The 23,807-nt window shown below is 43.6% G+C and overlaps 1 protein-coding gene across 2 annotated transcripts in view; it reads right to left on the bottom strand.

Moving 5' to 3' along the window:
* The window catches only part of Stk32b (serine/threonine kinase 32B), a 379,118-nt gene that overhangs the window by 319,981 nt on the left and 35,330 nt on the right, over positions 1–23,807 (bottom strand). The gene's annotated exons all lie outside the window — the stretch shown is intronic.

Below are 23,807 nucleotides of genomic sequence, written 5' to 3'. Positions count from 1 at the left end.
ATAGATAGATGATAGATAGATAGATAGATAGATAGATAATAGATAGATAGATAGATAGATAGATAGATAGATAGATAGATAGATGATAGAGTTGGAGCAAATCATCAACATTCATCCAGGTAGACAGCTCTGTGTTAGCCTTCTGCTGGCAGAGAGCCTCAGGCTGACCAAAGCTCAGAGCACTGGGCTTTCCCAAGTCTTCCCTAAGCATGGGAACAGGCCCAAAGATGCTCAAGACCGTGTAGATTTCTAGTAACAGGTAAGAACTTTTAAAAATCCACTTCCCAAAGCATCTTATTACCCCAGTCATTTTTCCAAAATTTTGTATCCTGATGTTGGTATCAACTATTATCTACTGCCTCACAGAACAGTTACTGAAACATTTGCCTGTAAAGGCCTTTAGCAAGTGCATCTTTGCCAGGTAGCAGTGGGCAAGTTCTCCGTAAGGTGAAATAAGACACATCCTCCAGCCAGCTTTCTTCCATGAGCCAACCAAAAGACCAGATAGTTCCAGCCCTTGTGAATGGGCCTGTTCTGGTCCCTCTAGCACAGGGATACAGGCTGCTATTTTCAAGGCTCTTGCTGCTAGAAAGTGGAAAATCCTAGGTGAAGTTAAACATCATGAAAACTAATGTTTTGGGTTTAGCTGCCTTTCTCGACTAAGTATCCCTCAGGGGCCTACGCCTTTGCTTTAATTTCAGGGTTGATTCTAATGTATCCTCCCAATTCTGCATGGCTTTCACAGAGTGGAGTTTTGACGGTCCTGACCACTGTCACTTAGGTCCTGTCGGTATTGATTCTGGACACATGCCAACTGCACTTGGTCACAGTATGCTTCTCTAGGTCCTGTCAGCCATGTTTCCATGACTCCTCCCAATGGGAAAATGGCTGGCATGACACACTGTCATGACAGACATTTGTGTATGATACTTACATGAATTAAACATGTTTCTTTCTGGCATGTATCCATAGGGCTCTTAATACACTATCTTAGTGAAGTTCTGCAACTTCAAGAAGGGAGCGAAGCAGTAGTAGTTTTACTGCAGAAAACTAGGGGGTGGGGTGCTGCACCCAGCATGCTACGTTTATCATCCCACTTGATATTCAGGCCACCATAGCACAGGGAAAGAAACAGAAGCACAGGAAGTGCTTGCAACTGCAAAAGTCAGGAGTATAATCAAAGCAGTTTCTGGAATGTGCCTCTGACCAGCACCCTTGATCTGTGCCCACTCACCATCAACCTGACCAGCACCCCTGACCGGCAACCTTTGACCAGCACCACCTGACCTGTATCCCCAACATGAGCCCCTAATCAGCACCCCCAACCAGTAATCCCTGACCAGCACCCCCTGACCTGTACCCCTGACCAGCACCCTCTGACCTGTACCCCTGACCAGCAACCCCTGACCTGTACCCCTGACCAGCACCTCCTGACCTGTACCCCTGACCAGCACCTCCTGACCTGTATCCCTGACCAGTGTCCCCTGCCCTGTGCCCCTGATCAGTGCTCTCCACCTGAAGGAGTTCTCTGGTAGATTTGGCCACAGAAACATTTGTTCGCAGAGATCTTCGGCAATAATAAATGTGTCTCAGAGAACATTCTGGAAAATGCTGAGCCAAAGCACAGCTGATAACTGTGAAAGTGGTTTGTACCTTTCTCAACACCTTTTACTGACGTGACTCATGCCAATGACCCTTGCTACAACTTTAAACATCAATTGACAAAGAAAACATGGAAACTTTCAGCCTGTAGATTTTCAAGACAGATTTTGATGTTGCCTCTAGTGTAGACATCAGTGCCTGCGCTTAAGAAAATTCTACACCGAGGCTGAATTCAACAATACATTTTCAATCCCTAAGATTGTAGAGGACTTAGTGGAGCAAGTTGTCTAATAGGGTTATTCCCCTCAATTGCTATACGCACTACTATCGCCAACAAAGAAACTCATTTCTTCTCACTGAAGAAAAACTTGAGGAGAAAAACAAATTTATACAAAGTAAAGGTTTCTAAAATCGTTCTGTCCACTCGGAGCCAGCCCCATCGCTGTTTTCTCTCCGCCGTTTTAAGTATTGTGCTCCCTTTGCGTCCTGAGAATCCTGTCGTGGATTTAACTTTTGTTACAATTATTTTAATGCTGTTCAAATGTCATAAACATCATTATTTTATGCCTTCAAAATATTCTGCTACATGGATATGGAATCACTGCTCATGGACTCTGCAACCACTCTGGGTGTTTAGGTTATTATAACCATCTGTCACTGCTATGAATCACGCTGTGATGAACATCTACGGGGTCCACACAGCACTAGTACTTTGGTAATACAGAAGTCGGTCCTCACAACTGGTGCTGGTGACACACATCTGTGGATGCATGCTGACAAAGCCACAGTTCCCAGTACACAGAACTGGCTGATATAGGTGAATGAGATACACAGGACAGCTGGAAAATATCGACAGAATTCACAAAGCCATCGAAGCCAATGACATCTAAAGTATGCGACTGGGAAGGTGGAAAGGTTCAGACACAGAGCATGGAGCAGCAGCTATTTCTGAAAGGGACAGATACAGATTCCTTAAAAAGGTGTCAGAGAGGAGAAACCCATACCAAAGAAAGCAAGGAGAGGCTGTTTGCCCTTTTGATGTTTAATGCAGGTGAATAAATAGTGGCTCCGTTATTATTTCTGAACGTAGTGAGCATTGGAAATAATTCTAGCTGCGTACAGTTCAAAACAGTGGTGCATGCATTCATTTATAGCCCACACTGTACTGTCAGTCTCTGGCTAAGGCAGTGTACGAATTCCATCTCATTGAGCCTACACTTCAGTAGATATGATTATAGGCAACTGACAAAGGAAGGCAATGAGACTCAAAAACAGGGTAACTTGTCCAAAGATTGCCAGCAACAAGTGGCTAGCCGAGTTGAAAATAAACCTGGGTCCAAAGCCTGCCCCCTTCCCCAGTATCAAGTGGCATCGATTCAACCCCCTCCACAGAATGGAATGGAGACAGCTCAAAAGTGCCCAAGACAACAATTCAGGAGAATGACTAATCGAAGATGAATTTTAGGCATCTTCAGGACTCTCCAAGGGCCGTCTCAGAGCTGGCAAGTGTTGGAGGCTTAAATGCTCCTAAAGGAAGGTGGAAATAGAATTGTGTAGAGGCACAAAGGGACTAGGAAGAGGGGCCAAGGAGGGAAGGGGGTGGATTATGAGGGGATTTGCTCAAGACACATTAAATGCTTGCATGAAAATGTCCTTCTGTAACTGAGTACCATACAGAATGGCACGCCAAAGGAAAAAAGGCTTCCAAGAAAAAAAAAATGATCATAAACTTTCTACTTTAGGAAGCCTACTTCAAGAAACTTATCTGCAAAACAGACAGTGCCATGCACAGGCTGCTCACAGCAGGATCATTTAGAACAAGCACTGAAATGGACGCAGCATGAACAGCCTACAGGAAAAATGAAGGCAAGAGCAAGTGAATTTAATATGACGCATTCAAATCATCCAGAGCTCATGAAAAATGGTATCATTACATGGAAAATGTGGCTCAGGTGTGTGAACAGTTAGTCTTCAGTTGGCGGTGAAAGGTGGAGCTTCAGTGGAAGAAGTATGTCACTGGGGGAGGGATTTGAGTATTTACAGCTTCTCTCTCTCTCTCTCTCTCTCTCTTTCTCTCTCCTCTCTCCATCTCTCCCTCCCTTCCCCTCTTGTCTTTCCTGTATACAGATGAAATGCAACCAGCCAGCCATGATGCTTCCTCTGTCTGTTGCCATGTCTTTCTTCGTTGCCATTATGGATTCTCTCTCTGGAACCATAAGCTAAAAGAAACACTTTTTAGTGCAGCAACAGAAAAGCCACTCACATAGGAAATCAATACTCATCACAGTGAAAAGTTGGAGAATCAAGTGTAAAATTGTACAGAAAGATGAAAGGTACTTATGCATAGAAGAAATGGCCTCCTGAGAAATTAAACAAAAGTTAACATTTACTCTCAAAATTGGAATCACAGTAATGGTTTTTACCCTTTGTGATTTGGGGGATTTGCAATTTGCTATTAACAATATGCATCGTTTATACAGAAAGATGTTTATGGGCATAACAAGCAGAAATCTGGGTAGACAGGCACTAGGAAAGAAATGCATATTCATCAGCAGATACTTAGAATTGCTTTTATATTGGGCGACAGAAGCTAGGGTTACAAGAATGAAATGGAGAAAAAGTTCCCATCATATCAGACATCCCTCCCCCAAGGGCTGGAATGTACAACTGCCTTGCACACTCAATTAGAAAGTCCTCTCACAAGCTAACATAATGGTGGGGATACTGCACCTGTGGATTCTCCAACTAACCACGAGTGCACAGATCCTGCATGCTTCAGTCATGAGTGCCCCAGGGCCCTACTGCCTCACCCTTTTCCAACTACCCCAAAGCTGGCTCTCCACTCCACTTCCATGGCTGTAAGTATGAGCCTAGGCAGAATATGTTCTAGCATGTTCTAAAGCTGAGCTGCCTCTGTGAGTATCTTTACGAGACTGGAAGAAGGCACTACAATGTGCACACATCAAATGCATCCCTCAGAAAAATGAAGAGGACCTTCTTGGTGTCTGCCTGGCTCTGCAGGACTGAAAGAAAGTATAAAAACAAAGGTTTCCTCCTAAGAAAGAAAAGAAGTGTGATGCAAACGAATCTATAGAAAAGGTTGGAGGGGGAGTATCTCACAAACCCTAGCCAGGTTGGCTAGAGCGGGTGCTTTTTGGTAAACATGAGTTATTAAAGACAAGAGTGGGCTGGCAAAATAGTTCAGCCAGTAAACTGCTTCCCAAGCAAGCCTGATGACCTGAGTTTGATTCCTAGAACTTGGAAGGGAAGAACTGACTCCTAAAAGTTGTCCTCTGACCTTCACATGCATCCATGGCATTAGTGCACCTCTCTCTCTCTCTCTCTCTCTCTCTCTCTCAATAAAAAGTAAATAAAGACTGCAATGGAAGATAAGATTGTTGAAATTCAAGGAGGGAAATACAAGGTTGCAAGCAACATGAAAAAAATAAGGAGGCATGAAGCCACCAGAAGAATTCAGTAACTCCATAACCAACCCCAGCGAAATGGAGCTTTATAAACTGCCTGACAAAGAATGCAAATTAGCAGTTTCAAGGAAGCTCAGAGAGTTCAAAACGTAGCAACTTGATGAATCACAGTAACAATCCACAGGTAAAACTAGAAGTTTAACAAAAGAGAAATCATTTAAAAGCCAGAAATTTTGGACTTCAAGAATAGAATGAACAGAATGAAGGTACAGCTGACTGCAGATAAAGATTGAGGGCACAGGAGGACAGGCTTCTTCAAATTGTCCACACAGAGTTAAAAATGGTAAAAAGGAACAAAACAAAAAAAGAAACAATAAGCAACCACTTAAAGGATTTATGGAACACAGCAAGGAAAACTAACAACATACAATGAAGGAAAACTTAACATACAATGAAGTATCACCCAATAACCCATCATAGGTTGAAACACATTTAACAAGCCTATTTTACCAAATGATATCATTTAGTCTTGCCTACCCTGAACATACTGAGAACCTATACACTAGCCTACATTTGGGCAGCACAAGAAAGCACTTTACGGGTAGGAGAGATGGCTTGGCAGTTAATAACACTGGTTGTTCTTGTAGAAGACCCAGGTTCGAATCCCAGCACCCACATGGCAGCTAACAACTGTCCGTAACTCCAGTTCCAGGGGATCTGACAGCTTCTTCTGTCCTCTGCGGGCATTGCACGATATGGGTGCACTTACCTACACACAGGCAATACACACATACACATAAAATAAAAATAATTAATTTTTTTAAAAAAAAACAAAGCACTTTACTGTATAGCATCAGCTAGGGACAGACCAAAACTCAAAATTCAAAGTATGGTTGATCTCTTTTGCACCATCACTAAGTAGAATAATCCTCAGTTAAACCACTGGATGTAAGGGGCTATCTGCATAGGGGCTGTGGAAGTCATAGAAATCAAAGGACAAAAGGGCAGAAAACTCCTTTGAAGATGCAGTCATCAACAGCACGCGTACAGAATCAGTTGATCTTCAACAAAGGAGCCGAAAACACAATGGGGGGAGGGCAGTCTCCCCAATGACTGTGCCAGGAAAACAATATCCACCTACAAAGGTGGACTTACATTCTTATCTTTCACCACACACAAAAGCAAACTCTAAAATGGATTAAATATTTAAATGTCAAACCTGAGATCCCAAGATTACTAGAAGAAAATATAGGGGAAAATGCCTTCACTTTGGGGTTTACAATAACATGTTTTGGATGTATTATGCTGCTTTTATGTATATGAGTGTTGTGCCTACATGTGTATAAGTGCACCATGCGTGTGCAATGCCTACAGAGGCATAGGATCTTCTAGATCTGGAGTTATGCACGGTTGTTGGCCATGATGTAGGTGCTGGGAACAGAAATCTGGTCCTCTGTAAGAGCAGCCAACGCTTTTACCTGCTGAGCCATCTCACCAACCCCAACAATAATATTTTTACAATACTATTTTTGATATGACACCAAAAATATAACAAAGAATCAAAACTAGATGAGAGGACTCTTATCAAACCAAAGACTTCTGTGTAGTAAATGAAGTAGTCAACAGAGAGACAACCAGCAGCCAGGATACTCTTGTGAACCATGGATCTGATAAGGGTGATTACCAAACACAAAAAACTGTATGTAAGAGGAAGAAAATACTCCCAAACTGACCAAACACCTCAACAGACACTTCTCAAAAGAAGACATGGAAGGTCCAGTCAGTGTATGAAAACACACGCTATAATTAAGTCTCCAGGAAAACAGAAACAAAGGCTACGGAGTATCATTTTACAGCACTTGGAATGACTTTTATTGAGGGGGGATAATCTGTGAGATTGAGGCCAGCCTGGTGTACATAGTGACATAGTGAGTTCCAGGATGGCTGGGACTAGGGAGACCCTGTCAAAAAAGAACTTTTACTTAAAACTTTTTTTAAAAAGAAGACCATCAAAAATGTGAAGAAGAAAGATTTCATTATGATCTGCTAGTAGAGGGAAAATTCTTTTTTAAATTCTTAATGTTCATTTTTAAAATTTTATTTGTTTTCATTTTATATGTATGAGTGTTCTGTCTGCATGTATGTGAGTAAACCCTGTGTGTGCCATGGAGGACAGAAGAGGGTGTTGGAGCCCATGCAACTTGAGTTACAGATGGTTGTTAGCCACCATGCGGGTGCTGGGAACCAAACCAGGATCCTCTATAAGAGTAACCATTGCTCTTAATCACTGAGTCATCTCTCCAGTCCGTAGAGGGTAAATCCTTAAAATTGTTATGAAAACTATCTTGTTTCTCAAAAAATAGAAGTACCTTACGATCCAGCAATTCTACCTCTGAATACATCCAAAGGAAATAAAATCATTATGTTCAAGAGACAGCTGATTTGCCCCAGTCCTTGTAACGTATTCACAATAGACAAGATAAGTCGATGACCTATGCAACTGTTGAAGGATGAGTGACTGAAGAAAATGTGAAATTGAACCAGAGAGAGGACTCAGAAGGTGAAAGCACTTGCCACACAAGCCTGACAACCTGAGTTCAATGCCTAGAACCCAAAGTGAAAAGAAAGAAATTACCCCCAAAAGCTATTCCCTGACCACCATATGCATGCTGGGGCATATGTGTGCCTGCATGCATATGCACACACATGTATGTGCACAATTGCACGCATATATACACATATACACACAAATATATATTACTATAAAATTTTAAAATATAGGAAATGTGACTGTTTTGACATCCAAATAGTTTGCCTTAAAGGAAAATGAAATCCTGCAGTTGACCACAGCAGGGATGAACATGGAGGGCTTCATGCTAAGTGTAATAAGCCAGGCACAGAAAGCCAAATACCGTGTCATATCACTTCTGTGTGGAATCTGAAAAGTCAAGTCAGGGAAATGTCAGGTAAGGGGTAAAGTCCTGGACTTCGACTAAGAATGTGCCCCCTTAGACTTGGGTATTTGAACACTTGGTCCCCAGTTGGTGGCACTGTTAGGGGATGTGATAAGGAAGTATGGCCTTGCTGGAGGTTGTGAGGGTTTATAGTTTCACTCCACTTCCAACTCCCTCTCTCTGCTTCCTGCATGTGGATGGAGATGTGCTCTCTCAGCTTCCTGTTCCAGCTGCTTCCTGCCACGCTTACCCCACCACGATGGACCCTCATCTCTCTGGAACCGTAAGCCCAAATAAACTCTTCCTTCTATAAGTTGCCTTGATCATGGTGTTTTATAACAGCAACCGGTAACTGATATACCACCGGATAGGGGCTTGGGGAGCAGATGGAAGGAACTACAACATGCTGCTGTGCTTGAGCTCAGGAACCTAGGCCAAGAGAGGACAGGGTACAGGAAGGACAAGTGGGAGGCTTGGGCACCTAATCCTTTACCCTATATTGTGCATTTCCTTTGGTAGCAGGGATCTATTGGCTAGATGATGGTAAGGCTCCCATGCTGATGAACTGTGGACTCCCCCAGTCCCCAGCCTACTATCGCTGGGAATCAGCACTTCCTTCAGTCATTTAATGTGTAGACAATGAAGGGGAAGGGGGAAAGGGCACACTACATTGGGCACTAAATCAAGATTAATGATGTCCCTGCTAGAATTAATTAATGCATTTCCTGGGAGCTGAGAGCAGAACTCAGCATGGCAGTTCTAGCTCTAAAAAGCATGGGTGGGACATGTGCCTCACTCACCCCTGAAAGCAGCTGTGTGAAAGCAGTGTGAAAAGAAGGTCCCTCCCACAGCCCCATCACCACTCTGTATTGAATCTATCCTTTAATGTGTCCTCATCTGTTTTGATCAGCACAGGCTGACTAGTCATGCACAGACACAGGTTATCCTTGGTAACACAAAAGAAACAACTTGTCAATGACTCTTGGATGGCAGCTGAGTTCAAACATGGCTCTTCCCTTCAGATTCTCCTCCCCTTTCTAGATCCTAACTCCAGCGCACACCTAGGCTCCCCAGGATCTGAGGGCTAGTGGGGCCTAGAGCTGTCACCTGGTTAATGCTGAAACAAGTGAGGTCAGAAGACAAGTCCAACTGGACATGGTGTGGCACATCTATAATTCCAGCACTCAGGAGATTGAGACAGGCGGACAAAAGTTCCAGACCAGCCTGGGTCAATAGCAAGACTCTGTCTCAGAAAAACAAAGAAACAACCAGCACCAGTCCATGTGGCAAACAGCCCATCGTTTCTGTTGACCATCAGCTGACCCAATATTTCAGCCCAATCAGTGGACATGGGTAGTGCCTACTCATCTCTAGCAGCTTTCACATCATCCTTCTGGTTCCCTGACCAAGGTAACAAGAGTCCTCCACAAGTCATAGCTATCCTCCATCACCTCTGAAGGTTTGGGGAACGCATGAGACCCAGAGCCAGCTCTGGGATCCATAGTCGCTTGAGCCAGAGCCAGAGAGACGTGTGACTGCTGCTAGCCTGGCCAGGCTTATAGTTCCTGATCCCGGCACCAGGGCTGCAGGTGGCTGAGTGTACACCTGCCAAGGCAGACCCACTTTCAGTAAGGGAAATTAGGTCATGAGGACTGACCCTGCTGTGAATGGCAACTGAGAAAGACAGGATCCTAACAAGGCCCCAAGGAAGCACTGGGCCACTGTGTAGTGGGCAATGAAACCCTGGAACTGGATGTCCAGGTGGACATCCTGAGGGCCATATAGTTCTCAGCTCCTCTATACCTTTGGCAGCCTCTGAGGTTAGAGAAATATGAGTCTGCGGCCAGAGTCCACTAAAGCTCATAACTCTTTTGTTCTAGACAGGGATTCAGACAGGCTCATCTTTACACATATCAGGATGAAAGCAGGTGGAGCTGAGGCTGACTTTTCATTCTCTACTCATGGAAGCTTAAGCCTTGAACGAGGATTGGGGTGCCCTACCATAGGTATGTCCTCAGGTGTCCTGCAGATCCATTCTAGTCTATATATGTAGCAATACCATGCGTAAAGTCTTCTAGCTCACTAAACAACAACAATCTCAACTTAAACATATTTAAAGAGTTATTTAACTCTATTTGCTGGCCAGAATGTGGTGAGCCAGACATTTGACATAAATTTTACGAAGAACAATTCAGAAGTAAAACTCAACTCTTACTAATGTTCATCATAAATTTCACCTTTTAAATTTCCCTTCAAGTCACTTATTCTGGGAAAGGGGCAAAAAGTACAGATGAGGACTTACACATACAGTTTACACATTCTTATTTCTAAAACAATGCACTGGAAAGATCCCCAGGACCCAACAGGAGCATTGCTAAAGAGACTGTCGCATGCCCATACAGTGGCATACTGTGCCAAAACTGAAGTTTTCCTGTAAGGGCTTAGAAAATGACAGTTCAAGGTACACATGCAGCATGCCCACTATATGAAATGAACAGTAGATACTCAAAGAGTTGAGGTAGGACTCACTAAAGCCCAGCAATTATCTCTGGATGATTAGAACTCTTTTTTTTTCTAACTGTAACATTTTGATTTTGAGTTTATGATGAAAAACAATTTCATTTTAATGGAGACGTTTTTTTCTAATCCCACAGGTCGTTGCAACACCCGGTGAAGCATATGAGAAGCTGAGATCCCGCCAACTCCACCCTGATTCCATTCCCCATCTGGACCTCTGGGATGCTCCGTTTGAATTATCAAGTGTCACAACCTAAGATCACTGGGGAAGAGTCTCCATGAGGGACTGTCTGGCTCTTTCTCTGCTCCTGACGGTGGATATGATCAGCTGCCTCAAGCTCCTGCCTTGACTTTCCCATAAGATGGACAGCAACCTGGAATCATAAGCTGAAGAAAACTTTTCTCCCCTAAGTTGCTTATTGTCTGGGTATTTTATCATAGCAACAGGAAAGGAAACTAGAATGCCTCTTTTCTCCAAGGCAGAAATATCTGGAAAACATGGAAGTAAAGGTTGGCGGTCTTCTGGGAAAGGTGGGTGGTGGAGGGGAGGCTAGTGACATTGATCTGACAGGTGAAGGCTATGGATGTCGCTCCCCATGCTCCAGTGTTCTCCCTGAATCCAATCATAGAGGCACCCTATGTACCATTCAAACAAAAGCCACCGTAGATGCCAGCTACAATCTGGACCTTGATGAGACTCAGACTTAGCAGCTGAATCCTAGAGCCACACACCTCCCTCTTGGGGGGTGGAAAGGCTCACGCCACAATTATCGCTAACCACTGTAGCATGGCCTTAGGCTGGAATGGGTTGATTCATGGCTTTCGCTTTTTTAAAATATATTTTATTTATTATTTTAATTTTATGTGTATGAGTGTATTGCCTGCATGTATGTTGAGTGCACCTGTGTCATGCAATACCAAGGTGGTCAGAAGGCTTTGGATTCCCCTGGAACTGGAGTTAAGGACGGTTCATAGCTGCCATGTGGGTGCTGGAAATTGAACCCAGGTCCTCTGCAAGAGGAGTCAGTGCTCTTAACTGCTGAACCATCTCTCGAGCCCCAGCTTTCACTTTTATATCATAAATTTTTGTTTTGTTTTGTTTTGTTGGTGTTTATGTTTAGGATTTTTTAATTTTAGATTGTAACACACACTAGAGTTTGTCCACCCAAATGCCGTCCTACCTTTTCCCGCTCAGTAGTGAATGCCTGTGGATCCAAAGCACACACTGGCAGCTCACTACATTGTGTCTGGTGTTTGCTCCAGAGCAGGGACATGTGGCATAGTCATGACCAATAAGCTGTAAGGAATGTTTGCAGGTAGCTTCAGGGCGGTATTACGCTGCATGGTCAAAGAGTCATCTGAACTCTCTGTTCAGATGTCATCCTGTGGGAATGCTTATTCACTCAACCAATAGTGCAGAGAGACTACTGTGTGCCACACCATGTTCTAATCATTGACCAGAAGCATGGCAAACACCATGCCTGTTCCTGGGAGCTGACGGTGCAGGCACTCAGCTTGGGAATACTAGCTCCTCCGGCGTGGGTGCCACGGCAGATGATGAAGCCTGAGCCAAGAAATCTCCCCTTCTCTCTTCTTCCTCGCCTGCTCCTAGTGACTTAGCCCTCCCGTAATAACTGAATAGGTGAAAAGTTACTGTGCAGTAAAATTTTATCATGAAGGGATATCTCAGGGTTAGTCACAAAACAAATCTAAGCACCTTGTGATATTGATATCCCGTAACTGTGGCCATGGAACCATGGCACAGATTTATGCAGTTTATCATCATTACCATTTTGCAACCTGTAATTACCCAGGATACAACTCATCAGCACATGCTTTCCGTAGTCTTAGTTGATAAGAGGCAATATGCTCATGATGTCTGTAGACCAACCTCATGAATATGCAGTGCTGATCAGTCATGGAAAACAATGTAAACAGAAATGCTCCTCTGCAGTCCAGAGCAGCACTGAGGCCCCTGAGACCTTACAAAGGACCTTTGGATTTAACCCAGTAATTCCACCCTGTGGGATATAAGAGCATGATCCTGAATTCAGAGTTTAAAAATTTATAAATGAGGATGATTGATTTAGCATTGCTGATAAGAAAAAATAACTGTGAATTTACCAAATGCTGGGATACGGGACAAGTTAGAAAATTGCAACATATCATTTCCACTGGTACAGGATAATGTCGATATGCTCTTTTATAAGCTGGATTATTTGTCCCTATGTTCTTCAGTCCCCCACAGTTGTACTGCCCATTCGCGTGATCCTGGAATCTCATGGTAAGCAGGATATAAGTCCTCTAACTCCTTGGCTCTGGTTTGCCTGATCGTATGACTTACTTCAGCTGTATACAAGGTGAACATGAGGATCAAAAGCTGATCAAGAATCTACTTATATATGCTTAATAGAAAAATTGTCCAGCACTTATAAAGCAATTTCCAGTGAGGAAAAATGAAAATGAGAGTAAAAGATACGTCATCTGGGAATCAATGTCACGGGTGTTAATGAAAGCTTTGAGTTCCATTTCAAGTTGATTAAATTAAGAAAACAAATTGAACACTGCTAGCTCTTTTGAAAGAAGTTATGATACAATTAATACACTTGTACTTTTTTGGTGACAAAAAAACTTAAGACACATGTTTCAAAATTCCAGGAAGTACTGAGGTAGAAATTATACTGGATTCACACCCTTCATTACGACAATCACAGTGCTAGGAAACTCTGTTAAAGAAAAACTAAACAGGGCTAGAAAGATGACTCAGTGGTTTAGAGCACTGGATGCTCTTGCAAAGGACTTGGGTTTTGGTTCCCAGCACCTACATTGCAGCTAACAGCTGTCTGTAACTCCAATTCCAGGGGATCCGACGCCATCTTCTGGCCTGTATGGGCATTGCATGGCATGGGTGGACTTATATACATGCAGGCAAAATGCTCATAAACATAAAAATAATAAATAAAATAGTTTTTTAGACTGAGCAGGACCCAAGAATTAATTTTCATGCCCCTGATATGCACACAGCCTCTCTTTGGATCCTTGGCTGACTGCTGGATCAGGGGTGAGAGAGGTGAGAGGTGAGAGTCCAAAGGGTGGGTCCTAGAGGGGGGGATGAGAAGAGCAGAGAGAGTGCCGTGGCTGTCTGGCATGGAGCCAGAGTTTGGAGGAATCTGGGCCCAGGGGGGCTAAAGAACAAGTTCCAGAAGTAAAGATGGCTCTCTAGGATGTGAAGCCATCCATCCTACTGGACTCAAACAAAACCTAAAAACCAAAGCAGTGGCCAGTAAGCTATTTTCCCACTAGAACAAAACTCAACGCCCTACAGAAATGTGATACTCAAGGGACAAGAGTGCAGCAGGAAGACAGTGTCTGAAATAAAAGGTCACTGAATAAAGTGGCCTAGAATCCATAAAATCATCTTAAAATAATAAACTCTTCTGTGCGCTGTGTGATATCTGCAGTGCGCCAGCGACCATGCCTAGCATGCAGAGAAACTCTTAGTCATAAGGAAACAGAATGAGGTGTTAGTGGAGAGGATCAGCTTGCGCAGCTCAACCTGGTGACAAGGTTGGACTCAGCAGAAGCGCTCAGTGTTTATGGGACAAGAAAGACAGCAGGAAATGCAGGAGAGATTAAAAAGTTCTAAAAATGAAAACCTCAGAAGAGAAAAATGTAAGATCTTAAAATTCACTGAATAGAAAAGGCAGTCAAAACACAGGATCTCAGAGAGAGAGAGGGAGAGAGAGAGAGAAACATATATACACATACAGAGGCACACACATACAGACACACACAGACACACCCACATACAGAGACAGACACATACATACACACACGTATATGTGTGTACACAGACAACACTGCAGAATCTGCAGGATGCTGTCCAGCTTCTGCCACACCCACCATATTGGGGTTCTAGGAGGAGAAAGGGGAGAAGAAAGGGTAAATGTGAAACCAAGCAAAACAAATATTGACCAAAACTTTTCCATTTAAAACATTGATCCACAACCCAAGAAGCTAAATAGAATTTTTAAAAAGGAAATCACATCTGGATATATCACAGGCAAACTGACAAAGGCCAGAGATAAAGGAAATCCCTCAAAGCAACACAGACAGAAAGGCTCATAATACAAGAGGAATGGTTGGAGTCGAGGCTTGTCACCAGAAAGAACAAAGTCAAGAATGGTGTATCTTTAAAGTCCAAAGAAAGTCTGCAGCTCAGAATTCTATGTCCAATGAAAATACTTTTCCAAAACAAAAGCGAAATATCTTGGTGTGACCAGACTGTTGCACTCAGGGACTCCCACAGCTGTGTTTGCCTGCCCAACACCTGAACAAGATCAATCCAGTTCACCCTCCCCGTGGATGTGGAGGGACTCGTGAGGCTGCACCCACAGCTGAGGAGCTATTAGGACTGAAGGTTGCTGTTCTTATTCCTCAGAGGTGTGGCTGCTGGTAGAGGTATGGCTCCAGTGGATGGTCCTACACCCATGTGCATACGGCGAGCACTGACTGGACTGAGAGGGTTATAGAAAAAGAAGACATGAAGTGGGGAGGGAGACAGAGTGGGTGGGGCTTAGGAGGGGTTGGAGGCAGAAGTGGAGGATGGATGTGATTGAAATACATTGTATACATGCATGAAATTCTCGAGGAATAAATAAAGGTACCATTTTTTGACAGGGTCTCCCTAGTCCTAGTCCACCTGGTACTCACGATGTAGACCAGGCTGCCCTCCATCTCACAGAAATCCACCTACCTCTGCCTCCCGAGGGCTGGGATTAAAGGATTACACCACCATGCCCAGCATTATAAAAGTATACTTTCTAAAGTGAAATGAAGATGTTTTACTTAAACAAAAGTAGAAAATATCTGATATTAACATACCAGAAAGCATAAGAAAAATTTAAGCTGAAGAAAAATTATATAAGAAACCTCTAAATCTACATGAGTGATTAAGAAAATTTGGGATAGTATTTGTGATATATTTTTTTCTTTTTTTTAGAAAAAAGCTTAATTTTATTTTAAAGAAAAAATAATATCAACCTGCCATTTATATCCCATGTACAAACAGAAATATAGGGAAATGGATTTGCATTGCTGTTGTCTCTTCCATTAGACCATGGTAGGTTAAAGAGATACATTGTAATACCTATAGCAACTGTTTAAAAACTTTTTAAATTAGCTAAAAAGCCAATAGCTGAGTCAAATGGAAAACAACTGTTAGACTAACAAATACACAGGAGGGGAAAGGAAGAGCACAGAGCAGAGGGCCTGAACAGGAAGCAAATAGAAAAGGGGTCAGAGTAAACCAACCACACCAGTAATTACATTAAACATAAATGAACTAAAAACCTCAAACACAAGAGTTTTGCAGACAAAATACAAAAAGAGGGTTCTGGAGAGATGGCTCAGTGGTTAAGGGCACTGGCCCCCTCCGTAGAGGACCAAGCTGGGTTCCCAGAACCCACATGATAACTAACAACTGCCTCTAACTCCAGTTCCAGGGAATTTGATGCCCTCTTCTGGGCTCTGTGAGCATTGCTTAAAATGGGTGCACTTACATACCTGCAGGCAAAATGCTCATAAATATAAAATAAAAATAATAGGTAAAATATTTTTAAATAAAAAATGCAAAAAGATACAGATTACAGTGGTATGTCCATATCAAGAGCAGCTACATGGGTTTCAAAGCAAGCAGCATCTCTAGAGGCAATGAAGACAATGATAAGACAATAATAACTCATCAAGAAGACATAATCATCCTAAGTGTGCACATAACTATTAACATAATTTGAAAATATATGAACACTACAGAGAGTGGAAAAATTCACAGTCAGAAACCATTTTAAAGGCAATAAAACTCAAGAAGGTGAGTTGAATAGGTGACTTGAGTAACTCCTAGTTTCACTGTAGAACGCCATAGCTGCAGGGTACAGATTCTTTTCCAGGGTGTGTTACACAATTACCGAGGTGGACCAAACACTGGGCCATATGTCCCAATACATTCCGAAGGACTGAAAGTTAATGGACTTGGAATTGGGAGTATCAGATAAATGAGACTTGGCTCTTTGGGGACTCCTGTTTCATTTTTCTCAGAGTCTTGGTGTCGAAATAGAAGGGGGTGAGAGGTGAGAGTACACGGACAGGAAGAGCAGGCTCAGGTCATGGCAATGTGTGATGTGCAAAGAAAACTCCAAGGACTTAGACTGACATCCAGGAGGACTTGGATCACTGAAGTGATTCAGGGGAGCCTGAGAAGCAGATTTAGAGATAAGTAGAGAAGTAAATGTGTGCCTGGAAGATATTAAATGTGAGTTTCCTGTTTGTGTATGTGCGTGCACATGTGTGTTTTGTGCATGTGTGTGCATGTGTGTGCATGTACATGTGTGCCTGTATGTTCATGTGTGAGCATAAGTGTGCACACATGTGAGTGTGTCTGTGTGCATGTGAATATGTGTGCATGTGTCTGAGTGTGTGCATATGAATGTGTTGCACATGTGCCTGTGCATGTGTGTGTGCATATGAGTGTGTGTGCATGTGAATGTGTCTGTATGAGTGTAAGTGTGTACATGTGAGTGTGTACGTGTGGGTACATGTAATTGTGTGTACAATTGTGTGTACATGTGTGCATGCATGTGAGTATGTGTGCATGTGAGTGTGTATGTGTGGGTACATGTAATTGTGTGTACAATTGTGTGTACATGTGTGCATGCATGTGAGTGTGTGTGCATGTGAGTGTATGCTCATGTAGGCTTGTGTATATGTGCAGGCAGATGTGCATGCACAGGCTGACATTGGATGTTTTCCTCCATTTCTCACCGTCTTATTTTGTATTACATTTATTTATCTGTGGCACACACAGAACCTTTACCTGTTGAGCCATATCACCAGTCTTCCACCTTATTTTCTGCGACAGGGTCTCTCAGAGAACCTGACACTCACCAGTCGGATAGTCTGGCTAGTCAATGACCTTCAAAGATCTACCTATCTCCTTCTCCCAGCCCTGGAGTTACAGACCCACACCACAGAGGTCCATTTTCTGTGTGGTTGCTGGGGATCCAGAATCAGAAATCTCCTCATGCTTGCCTGGCAGGCACTAAGCCATCTCTCCAGCCCCAAGTATGAGATCTGTAATACACAGCCATGTAAAAATTGGGGTTGCCTATTAAAACTTTCAGTCTAGGTTTTAGGTTGAGCCCAAAAAGCATTAAAAAGAGAGAGAGAGGAAATTGTGAGCAGAGAACATTCTTGTGGTTTTTACACAGATCTGCTTTCAATGTTTGAGAACCTCTGCCCTACAAACTTTAGCCATAATTAACATGAGAAGCTAGCCTTATCAATTACAGATAGATGTAGCCAGAAAGATGGTGCACAAAACTCTCCTCTCGGACTGACTGAGAAGCACAGATTGCCAGCCCAGGGATCAGAGCATGAGCTTGTGACATATCTACTGGCAGAGAAAGGAAAAGAATCATGATTTTGAGTTCTGTTTCTCTCCTACCCTTCACATGATCAGACAGAACTGTGAGGTTGATAGTCACAGTTTAAGACCATGCCTCAGAAAGATCTGAGACACCTGTTACTTTCTGGAAGAAAAGGAATGGCAAAGCTAACCACTTTCTTATGCAAATCCACAGACAGCAAACTTCTGCATAAGATGGGAAAATGTGTTCTGGAAAGCTCTGATTCTCCTGGAAGACGATGGGTAATTATGCTCTGGAGAAGAGGGTTAAGAAACAGTGTTGGAACTAATTAAAAAGTTCACGTATCAGCTTTTTGATTTTATTTGAAAAATGTGCTTTAAAATAATTACATTCTTGATGGAATTTATAAATATACCACTTAAGTGATCAGCAGAGACTTCTGTGACCCCACTGCTCTGCTGAGTTTAACAAGCTGTGTTATCTGTAAGCACATTGCAAACTAAATGGCATTTCCAACTAGATCAGGGGGCTAGAAGCAGAGTAAAGCACCTGCAGGTGTATTCGTGTGAATATGTCCATCGTGTATGGATGCCAAACACTGTGTAAGTTAGGTGTGGCAGCACATGCCTGCAGTCCAAAGAATCAGGAGGCAGGAGGATCGTGAGTTTGAGGCCAACCTGGACTATGTAAGGAGTTCCAAGCCAGTCTGGGCTCTAAGATCCTCCCTCAAAAAATGGGAAGGAGTGTGGGAGAAAGGGAAGGTAGAAGGAGAGGAACAGGAAGAGGAGAGGAGGAGAAGGGAGGGAGGAACCTGTTATATGTGCAAACATATCTATGCTGGTTGACCTTGGTTCTCAACTTGTCTGGATCTGGAATCAACTGGTGATGCTGGGCATACATGGGAGGGATTGTCTTGATTATGTTATATAAGTGGGAAAACCTTGCCCTAAATGTGAGCAGCATCTTCCTGTGGCAGCCCAGACAAAGGAGTCCCAAGAGACAGCATCTTTTTGCTTTCTGCTTGCTTCTCTCCATCTTGCTGTCAAGTCCATCTACGCTGCTGCTGCTGCTGCTGCTGCTGCTATTACTACTACTGCATCTTTTTGCTGATAACAGAACCCAGCTTCTTGGGCTTCTATTGTGGACTGAAGATCAGCAGCTCCCCAGGAATCTATCAGGACAGCAGCACCAGTTTGGGACTACTAAGCATCCAGCCTCATGGACTGAGCAGTCTCTGGATTTCCAGGCTTACCATTGTTGAACTAACTGCACTATGTACGCCAATATGATAAACCAATCCCTCTTTTTAAAGATTTATTTTCTCTGTGTGTGTATGCAAATACATATGACTGAGCATGGACGGAGGCCAGAAGACGGTGTCGAATCCCTTGGAGCTAGGGTCACAGTTGTTTGTGGAATGCCTGGCTTTTTATGTGGGTGCTGGAATCTGAACTCCAGTCCCCAAGACTGTGTAGTAAGTGTGCTGAACCTCTGAGCCATGTCTTTAGCCTCCCTTCTCAATGCATATTCATTCTACGACCTCAGTCCCTCTAGAGAACTCTGATTGATGCAATTCCTATGGAATGGGCATGTGTGACCCTCCTCCAGTTCTCTTGGATTTTATGTCTTCCAGTCATCAATTTCTTTCCCGAAATTCGCCCAGCCCCTGCCTGCAGCAGGCACAAAAGCCTTGTGGGGCCTCCAGATTAAGGCTACTGTGTCTGCTGCACTTTCACCATCAGAGCCAGCTTCCTGGGTGTGCAGCCTGTGCAGCGTCCAGAGCTTGGAAGGATCCCGTCAGAGCTTGGAAGGATCCCGTCAGTGCTTAGAAGGATTCCGTCAGTGCTTGGAAGGATCCTGTCGTGCTTGAAAGGATCCCATCAGTGCTTGGAAGGATTCCGTCAGTGCTTGGAAGGATCCCGTCGTGCTTGGAAGGACCCCATCAGTGCTTGGAAGGGTCCTGTCAGTGCTTGGAAGGGTCCTGTCAGTGCTTGGAAGGATCCCATCAGTGCTTGGAAGGGTCCTGTCAGTGCTTGGAAGGATCCTATCAGTGCTTGGAAGGGTCCTGTCAGTGCTTGGAAGGATCCCGTCGTGCTTGAAAGGATCCCATCAGTGCTTGGAAGGATCCCGTCAGTGCTTGGAAGGACCCCATCAGTGCTTGGAAGGGTCCTGTCAGTGCTTGGCTTCCCACTCCCCTTGACAGAATCCTTTGGATGCCCACAATATGTAAGAATCTTGTCTGCAGCTGGGTAGTGGAGAGCTCAGACTCTAAAAAGTGCCTCTGTTCCGAACAGCAGTGACTTGCTTTGAACATAGGAGGAAGAAGGGGTGTCAGGGGGGCTTGATGGGCCAAGGGAGCCCACTGTGTCCTTTCTCATCTCTTATGTCTGTCTTTGGGTCCAGATTCGACCCATTCACCAGGACACTGTCAACCTGGATTAGAGCCCACATTCACAGCCTCGTTTTCCTTAGCTTAGCTGTGTCTCCAAACAAGGTCCTGTTCTGGAGGAAGAGGGCTCGGCTTAGCAATTCTTTCTTCACAGGATATACTGTTGTGCTGAGCATCTAGACGGCTCTCTTTGCCCTCCAGTACTTAGATCAACAGGCTTTCTAAGGGACCTGAGCTGGGTGTCTAAGCCTCCTCAAGGCCTGCCCTGTGTCCCCCGTGACCCTCAGGAGCTGAAAAGGAATTTAGGATGAGCAAGACTTCAGCCTGCTGTGAACTCAACAGACAGAGGCATCCACCAGTGGGGGTGTCATGGTTCTTGTCTCTGTTTCCACATGACCCATTTGTGAGTTAGGCTTCTGATCATGTGCTGGTGGTCCCTGATGGAAGGTGTGACAGGACTCCTCAGCTTGAGGGCAGAACTTCCCACATGTTTCCTAGGAAAACGGAGATGAGAGCCCACCTTCCCAGTGCAGGCAGTGGTGGCAGCTGGGAGGAGCGAGAGCTGCCAGCTCTGGGGAATAGGCTGCAGCTAGACTGCTAGACTCTGCTAGAGCTCCTGGTTTCCACTATAAAATACTCAGCATCTCTTCTCACAGCTCAAGGTCGGTCCACATTTTCCAGGGGAAGAGGCTCAGAGATGTTACCCAGGTGATCAAAGGTGACTCAGCCAATGCATAGAAAAATCAAGACCCTAGCCTATAATGTACACATGCACAGGAGTGGTTACGTGATAGTGTTTCGAGTAGAGAACAGGGAAGGGTAATTTGAAAAGAAAAGGAGCATAGTTTTTGTCTTTTTTTTTCATGGTGGGTATGTGTATTCAAATTTCTGCATATTAAAGTAGCAGGAAACATTTCTAAATTCCACGAGAGCCCAATTAGTGTTGTCGTTTCCGGAGGTGATTGTGCAAGTGGGGCTTTTTACTTGACCTCATTTACCAACAGTGAAGTGGGACATGGATGGACCCTGATTTGTTGGATATGCTGAATGAGATAATCCCACAATTGTACTTGGTAAATACTTTTAATATCGTTTAAAAATTCCTAATTTTTTGTTTGACTTTTGAGGTAGGATCTCTCTGTAGCCCCAGCTGGCCTGAAACTCACTATGTAGACTAGGCTGACTTCCATCTCACAGATATGTGTCTGACTCTGGCTCCTGAGTGCTGGGATTAAAGATATGCACAATCATACCTGGCTCTAATTTTTTAATAAAACTTCTTTAAAATCAGGATTTCTTGGCTAGAGAGATGGCTCAGCAGTTAAGAGCACTGTCTGCTCTTTCAGAGGACCTGAGTTCTCAGCACCCACATCATAATTCCAATTCCAGGGGATCCATATACTCTTCTGGCCTCCACAGGCATTGCATGCATGGGCACATTTACATACATGTAGGCAAAACACTCATAAACATAAACTAAAATTTTAGCTCTATCCTACCCACTGGACACTCTCTGGGGTAAGTCCATCATGCCCTCCGTGCCTTGACTCCCCCAGCCTCATTCACCTTCCCATCTCCCCTGCCAGTCTCTCCTAGTTTGGGTCCTGTCCCATTCCTTGTCTTGGGGCCCCAGACACCTGGGGAACCAATACTGCTTCCTGATCCTTTTCATCCAGACCAATATAGTACCTTCTCTGGGCCCCAAGAGCAGGGCTTCTGGGCCTGGCACCACCCTCACCTCCCTCTGCTTCCCTGGGCCTGCACCAACCTCCAGCCTCCTTCTGAGACGTGGGGGGCTGACCTTTCCTCTTCCTGATCCTGTGCATCCAGACCAACCCAGCTCCTCAGTGCAGTCAACAGGAGTCCTTGGGGCCTCTTCCTGCCCCATCTGCCTTTGCATCTCTGGGTGGCACGGCTACCAGCTGCCCTAAAAGAGCATCTTTCCTGGGCCAGGCTCCCAGGCTAGTCCAACCCCAAAATTCCTGAGGCAAAAATCTTTCCTGGAGGGATCCAGACCTTAGGAGAAAGCCTGAAAACATCTGAAACATCATCTGAATTAGGCCTCTGTGGGAACTCCTGAAGACAAAAGCAATCCGGCCACTCTGATATAAAATCAAAAGAGAGAACCAGAAGCTTAGACAAACCAGCTTTTCATGCCCAAAAAGTAAACCACAAAGACACATAAAGTGCACAAAAAGAAGCAGACCTAAACTTGAAGGCCTGAGTCTCACACAAGAATCAGAAACTACAAAAGAAATTCATATGTCAAAATCACACACAAGAGTCAGAAACTACAAAAGAAATTCACATGTCAAAATCACAGAGAAAAAATAATAACATGAAAAACCAAAATGACATATCCCCACCAAATACCAGTAATCCTCTCGAGGAGCACAATGAGAACCCCCTAGAGACAATGCAGGACGTGGAACTCAAAAGAACAATGATGAATATGGTAAAAGAATTCAGTGAATTTAAAGAACACACAAACAAGGTAATCAGAGAGCTGAAGGAAGATAGGGATAAACTTCTGAATGAATTCAGAAAAGAGCTAGAAATATTGAAGAATACTCAGGCTGAAATAAAGAACGAAGTGAAACACTCCATAAGCCAATTAGTAACGACAGGAGAAAGCCTCAACAATAGGATGAACGAAATGGAAAGCAGAGTATCAAGACTGGAAGATAAAGTGGACGAACTGGACCACTCAAGCAAAGACTATGAAAAATTTAAGAAATCTCAAGAATGGAATATGCAGGAATTGAGTGATACAATAAAAAGACCAAACTTGCGAATCATAGGCATACAAGAGGGAGAAGAACCCCAAGACAATGGCATGGACCAGATCTTCAACAGAATTGTGGAAGAAAATTTCCCAAAATTAAAGAAAGACATGCCCATACATATACAAGAAGCATATAGAACACCAAACAGACAGGACCAGAAAAGAAACTCTCCATGGCACATCATAGTAAAAACACTAAAAGTATAAAACAAAGAGACAATACTGAAAGCTGCAAAAGAGAAACAAGTTACATATAAAGGAAAACCTATGAGGATTACAGCTGACTTCTCAGTGCAAACTATGAAATGCCGAAGAGCCTGGATCAAAGTATTCCCAGTGTTAAATGACCACAGATGCCAACCCAGACTTCTATACCCAGCCACAAAGCCTATTATAGTCCAAGGGGAAAGAAAAATCTTCCATGACATAAATAGGCTGAAGGAATTCATGTAGACAAAACCATCCCTTCAGAGAGTTCTGAAAGCAATACAAAGTGCTGAAGAAAGGAATGACTATACCCAAGGAGTTGCAGAAAGAAATTCAATGATGGTATAACTGTGGAAAAGCACAGCTATATCAAGAATGTAAACAAATAAAAATGACAGGACTCAATACTCATCTTTCGTTAATAACTTTAAATATTAACGGAATGAACTCCCCAGTCAAAAGACACAGACTATGTGAATGGATTAAGAAACAAAACCCATCTTT

The sequence above is a fragment of the Nannospalax galili genome, unplaced genomic scaffold (genome assembly GCF_000622305.1).
Source record: "Nannospalax galili isolate Female #2095 unplaced genomic scaffold, S.galili_v1.0 scaffold1076, whole genome shotgun sequence".
NCBI classification, from domain to species: Eukaryota; Metazoa; Chordata; class Mammalia; order Rodentia; family Spalacidae; genus Nannospalax; species Nannospalax galili.
The sequence above is the reverse complement of the archived record's forward strand: the minus strand, read 5'-3'. Positions and strand labels throughout refer to the sequence as shown.